This window comes from Schistocerca serialis, chromosome 4, assembly GCF_023864345.2.
Source record: "Schistocerca serialis cubense isolate TAMUIC-IGC-003099 chromosome 4, iqSchSeri2.2, whole genome shotgun sequence".
NCBI classification, from domain to species: Eukaryota; Metazoa; Arthropoda; class Insecta; order Orthoptera; family Acrididae; genus Schistocerca; species Schistocerca serialis.
Genome location: NC_064641.1, coordinates 544,581,581 through 544,588,343, shown reverse-complemented (window position 1 = coordinate 544,588,343; position 6,763 = coordinate 544,581,581). Strand labels below are relative to the sequence as shown.

At 41.7% G+C, this 6,763-nt stretch overlaps 1 pseudogene; it reads left to right on the top strand.

Annotated features, from left to right (window-relative positions):
• Nucleotides 1-575: 575 nt before the first annotated feature.
• LOC126476535 (U2 spliceosomal RNA) lies at nucleotides 576-733 on the top strand (annotated as a pseudogene).
• The last annotated feature ends 6,030 nt before the right edge of the window (nucleotides 734-6,763 follow it).

Below are 6,763 nucleotides of genomic sequence, written 5' to 3'. Positions count from 1 at the left end.
CACTCGAGGGAAGACTTGAACCAAGGACCTCTCGCTCCGCAGCTGCTCACGCTAACCACGAACCATGGCGCTCCTGAGCTCCGCTTTCCTTGATGTTGCTTATCTTGCGCATGGACTACTCAGTTTGTATATTTTGCTTATTTTTTTCATAGTTCCACACAACTTCTTCCTGTTTTCTCGATTGATCTGTGTTCAGTTTTTCAAGGCCTATCCACTGTTCCAACTTATAACTAAATCTGAGGGGGTGCGATGGGGAGGTTTCCTTGTAAGCTGTGGCTTCCAGTCGGCCGCTGGCTGCAGACACTGCAAGACAAGTAGGTGCGGCTTGGACATACAGTTCTAACTGCAATTCCACACCCAACATACACTCTCCGCAGTTAAAAAAATTCGCTATATCCATTCTGAGAATGGATGTCATTGTCCATACAACCCAAATTTCTCACGCAAACTGTAGATTCCTCCCTTGTATACGAGTTATTTCCGAAGACAGAGGAAATCGGAGCACACACGCGTTTTCACATCGTTAAAGTATCGTTATTTGTGAAAATACTGTACAATAATATGGCATTGGGCATATTTCCTCTAAGTACTTTCTCATCACGTAAAAAATACCTGTTCTTAGCATCTTAATATCTGCTATGTCCTTCATCACAGGACGATAATATTAAGCTCATTTTTGACTCATGACAGAGTGCTAAGATCTACCTCTGTCACAGGACGCTTCCTCACTTTCGAACTCACTTAAAATAATCAAATACTTGGTCATATATGAAGCCTCTTAAGGTAGCAGCAGGAAAGAGGAGCCGTAAATATTAGGTTTATACTATGCATCACTTTATAAATTCGGTAATATAGCTTATTTTATTACGATGTCATATAGACCTGTGTAAATGGGGACTGAAATCCCATTGAAAGATTTCACCGCAGCAGGAAACTCCTGATAACCGTTAGAACTTCCGAATCATATCCATAGCAGTCTCTCCCTCATTTCCACCCACCCAGTGGCACATCACTGATATCAAATTAATTGACTAATTCATAGAATTGGTCTGAAGTCACTTTGCATGGTAGTAATTTTTTTTTCCTGCAGTAGAATTACACTCACCAGATTGCTCAAATGGATATCCGTGGAGGGAAGACCATGTTCTTTTCGAGGAACGCCACTCAGAAAATTTAGAGAACCGACATTTGAAGGTGACTTCAGAAGGTTTCTACTGCTGTCAACATACATTTCGTATAAGGAGCAGGAACATAGAGAAATTAACTCACATACAGAGCCATACAGGCAGTCCTTTTCTCTTGCTCTATTTGAGAGTGAAACAGGAAAGGGAATGACTGGTACCCTTTGCCACTCACCGTCTGATGGCTTGCTTATAGAAGTAAATCTAAATTTGGTCTACTTATTGATATGTCACTCCACCGTTTATAGGGCCACAAAACTCATGGACGAATGTTGTCTCTTATTTATCGAGAAAACAAAAGACAGAACTTCTGCTGCTGATACTCTCTTCTCTTCATATTAGCCGCTAATTTTCTTATTGCAATCACTTCACGAGACGTATGTGAGAGGCTCATATTTGCCCACAACACTTAGAAGAAGCGGTATACAGCTCACCTCTCAACTCCTCTTTTGTCAGATTGTCGCTTACCTGCCGTATACTCACGAATCTACCACTCTAGGCTGTGTAGTCCTCCATCCATCATAGACTAAGTAGAGATCTGTCACAAGAAGAAAACTAGCCCCCTAACATACAGGAGGAAATTCACAACTATCCAGAGTACATGTGGATTGCTCAAAGAAATTCAGAAGCATATCACTTACGATTTATCAATATCGAATGACTGTATATAAAAATCCCGCTCTCACGTTAATCTCCTTTATCGTATTCCTATGATTACTACGCTAGAAATGAGACAGTGTAATAGTGTATGTGTCTTTGTTGATAGCACAGTCTCTCTCTCTCTCATCGTTATTTTTGTAACGTCCAATGGAATAAATCTAAAAACTACAAAAATTTCGCTAATGTCACATGGTAGAGAACTCAGTAAGATTTTACCGTGTTTCTTTCTTCTGATATTTCATAAACCTATACCGTCTGCGTGTTGGCATTGAGCATATGTGGTGATCCGATTAAACATCTACATATTGATCCTTTGGAGCAGGTGACCAGTGATCAAATTCGCTTCCGCTGACCTGTGTAAAGTTTTCTCGCCTTTACTGTAGTAACACCATATCCCACACACTATCAATCGCAAAAGAGCGTTCCTGTGTTGTTCTTGCATAAGCAATTTTATGCTTTTTCTTTCTTTTCTGTAATACAACCAAGTGGTGTATGACTACAGCTTTGTACACCGCCATACATTTTGGTTTTCTACTATGACTCTGATGTCTGTGTCAGTAACCGACATTAACATGTTTCAGACCATTTGCTCCCACAGAAAGCTGGATATAGCATGGTGTAAAGGTAAGATGCTCCCACAACACACAGGATGGTTGAAATAAAAGACAAAGACAGTGTTTCTTATCGTCAAATATATGGAGGATATCGCAACATATGGAAATTGAAAGAATTTAGAGCATTGTGGAGCGTTTCCAAACAGCTCTCCGAAGGTGGCGACCACCAAATTTACTCACAGACTCATGTTCCACAGAGACGGGATAGCAGATGTCTTGATGTTCCGTTTTCGAAGAGACCAAGAGCATTAATTCTTCATACTGGCAGTGTATATTGCACCGAGATATATGATCATTGTTCCTGTAACCCAGCTGGTGGTCATCATGACCTCCACATTTTTTAACACTACGTTTTTCATTTTTATGGCTTAAGCGCATAGCCATATGTGGAACGAGGTGGTATTCTGGATGATTTAAACCCATAGAGCATGGATAGTACGCACCATCAGTTGTCAATGGCACCGGTCGAGCTAAGGTCAACGTCACATGAGTGGAATCGACAAGTAATTAGTAAAATAACTACATTTACGAAAAACATATAAGTTAAGGAAAAATATGACAAAATGTGGGAAAATTGAGGGAAAATGAGGGAGTACTTACACGTCTTCTTAGCGCAAGAAAATTCTTGTACAAGAAAATAAGTGTGAGACAGCAAGAGGAACACGAGAAAAAGTCGACATGGAAGCACTGCGAAACAGAAAAACACTGATTTCTTGTGGACAGCGGTAGGATGGCTAGAATATATTATTTAATGTGGATGACCACCAAATGTAGAGTAGTAAATTTATATACGTCGAATCACCAGTCCAGGTATGACCTGAAAGTTATCGGATTCTGCCTTTCAGATTTTTATAAAGTGATTGGACATGTGAGTACGATAAACTTTACGTCCTCCTTAGCTAAGGAGCACTGTACTACCAGCTTAGGGTGCAATATAAAACCACCGAATGGATGTGTGTTTGATCTAGTCTAAGACTGTTCAAGTGTTTAAAACGCTAACAAAAAATGTTTACAATGTGCTTCTCTGTACTTTCTACCAGTGACAACCATGCAGAGTCAGCTAACAGGTACCTAACAGAACAGTCGCTGCACGGTTTTTGACAACGTTCCGCTGTATTTTTATTGAGGTAATAGGGATACATGTCCGCCCATAGTAGCTAAATAGTCAGCACGACGGCATGTCATACCTAATGGCCTGGGTTCGATTCCTGGCTGGGTCGGAGATTTTCTCCGCTCAGGGACTGGATGCTGTGTTCTCCTTATCATCATCATTTCATCCCCACCGACACGCAAGTCTCCTAAGTGGCGTCAACTCGAAACACTTGCACAAGACGAACGGTCTACCCGACGGGAGGCCCTAGCCACAAAGCATTTCCATTTCCGTAGGGATACATACAAATTGACTGTTGTCTTTGATGCTTTTCTGTAAAAGAGAATCATCTGCCTCTAAACTGACATGGATCTGCGTTAAAGAATGATAGAAAGTAGATGGAGTAATAGGTTAAGAGAAGTTGTAACGAGATATGATTTAATGTTAGACTGATAATGCATTATAGAAAGAGGGATATGTTGCAGGAGGTCATGTATCATGTATTTAACCATTCTTTCCATTCCTCTATCATGGTGTATCAGTTGTGTGGTATGACCTGCGTTGGACTCATATACAATTGCGTGTTCTGTGTGTGACTTAGAGTGCTATGTACCTGCAATCGTTAACAACAAACCTCTCCATACCCCAGTCATCAGAGGACTTCCAATGCATGTGTGATGAATCATCTCCACTAAACCAACAGAAAACCCATTTTGGCATTCTCCTCTAGACGAATGATGTATGCAAATTAATCCATTCACCTGCCACATATTGGATATAAATCGAGACTTCAATTTTATAACTGCAGTGATTCCAAATTAGTGACAAGGGTTTGTGAAGTACTGCAATCCCTGTGTGCACATTTGCTTGACAAATGTCGTGTGTGGAAGAGACTGTGTTCTGCTCCCCTGCTGTCGATCATTTTATAGAACTTGATGTGGGATACCAACACAAGTACAAGAATAGCGTACCAATAGGGACAAGAAAGAAGGCATGAAGGGCGCCAACACAGAAATAACAATCATCCATTTATTGAACCATTACACACGCACATCATGATATATGAGACATTATGAGAAATAGTGTGCATAATGAAGGCTGCACAATTTTACCAATGTAAGAAATTAAAATAATACTAGCATAAAATTAACTAAAGTGCCTTGAAAGATATGTTTATGAGAGGAACACGACGGGGCCGCAAGGGAGGAGGAAACACAATACTTAACTCAGGTGCACGAAAACAAACAACGGACACCAGGCCGCGCCAACAACGGACACGTAAGACACGCAACTACTCTCTCCGTTGCGGTTCCGCGCGTTCCACCCAAGTAACAGCTACCTGAAACATTTTAATACTTGGAACAGTACACCAGTGATCAGCAAATTTAAAACACAATAACATGACATAAGAATAAAATAATTTAATAAAATCACATCATATGAGTAATTAATGGATTACGAAAGGTAAAGGGGCATGTGCCACTATTAAATCTTGCATAATTACACTACTAAATTTCTCAGTAACCAAGTTGCAATTAACGCAACAAGAATTAAATCATTTAAGTGATAATGTTACTTTAAAATAATAATAAAATTATTTCATACAAAAGAGGACCAAGAATGGCCCGATCAGTACTCCCCAGTGAAGCAGTTCACACAAATGGTACTCCACGGCTCCGAGCACACAGCCCTATACAAAATGCAACACAACCACAGCGACCCGGCGTTCTACCATAACCACCAGGCTGTAAACCAGAATCGTACAAAGCCAAAACAAGGACCGACTATTAAAATAACGAGACCTAGCCTGGGCTGGACAACAGACCAAATGCCGGGAAATCCATAAGAAACCTCAGCCAACTTAATACAGGGTGTTTCAAAAATGACCGGTATATTTGAAACGGCAATAAAAACTAAACGAGCAGCGATAGAATACACCGTTTGTTGCTATATGCTTGGGACAACAGTACATTTTCAGGCAGACAAACTTTCGAAATTACAGTAGTTAAAATTTTCAACAACAGATGGCGCTGCGGTCTGGGAAACTCTATAGTACGATATTTTCCACATATCCATCATGCGTAGCAATAATATGGCGTAGTCTCTGAATGAAATTACCCGAAACCTTTGACAATGTGTCTGGCGGAATGGCTTCACATGCAGATGAGATGTACTGCTTCAGCTGTTCAATTGTTTCTGGATTCTGGCGGTACACCTGGTCTTTCAAGTGTCCCCACAGAAAGAAGTCACAGGGGTTCATGTCTGGCGAATAGGGATGCCAATCCACGCCACCTCCTGTATGTTTCGGATAGCCCAAAGCAATCACACGATCATCGAAATATTCATTCAGGAAATTAAAGACGTCGGCCGTGCGATGTGGCCGGGCACCATCTTGCATAAACCACGAGGTGTTCGCAGTGTCGTCTAAGGCAGTTTATACCGCCACAAATTCACGAAGAATGTCCAGATAGCGTGATGCAGTAATCGTTTCAGATCTGAAAAATGGGCCAATGATTCCTTTGGAAGAAATGGCGGCCCAGACCAGTACTTTTTGAGGATGCAGGGACGATGGGACTGCAACATGGGGCTTTTCGGTTCCCCGTATGCGCCAGTTCTGTTTATTGACGAAGCTGTCCAGGTAAAAATAAGCTTCGTCAGTAAACCAAATGCTGCCCACATGCATATCGCCGTCATCAATCCTGTGCACTATATCGTTAGCGAATGTCTCTCGTGCAGCAATGGTAGCGGCGCTGAGGGGTTGCCGCATTTGAATTTTGTATGGATAGAGGTGTAAACTCTGGCGCATGAGACGATACGTGGACGTTGGCGTCATTTGGACTGCAGCTGCAACACGGCGAACGGAAACCCGAGGCTGCTGTTGGATCACCTGCTGCACTAGCTGCGCGTTGCCATCTGTGGTTGCTGTATGCGGTCGCCCTACCTTTCCAGCACATTCATCCGTCACGTTCCCAGTCCGTTGAAATTTTTCAAACAGATCCTATATTGTATCGCTTTTCGGTCCTTTGGTTACATTAAACCTCCGTTGAAAACTTCGTCTTGTTGCAACAACACTGTGTTCTAGGCGGTGGAATTCCAACACCAGAAAAATCCTCTGTTCTAAGGAATAAACAATGTTGTCTACAGCACACTTGCACGTTGTGAACAGCACACGCTTATAGCAGAAAGACGACGTACAGAATGGCGCACCCACAGACTGC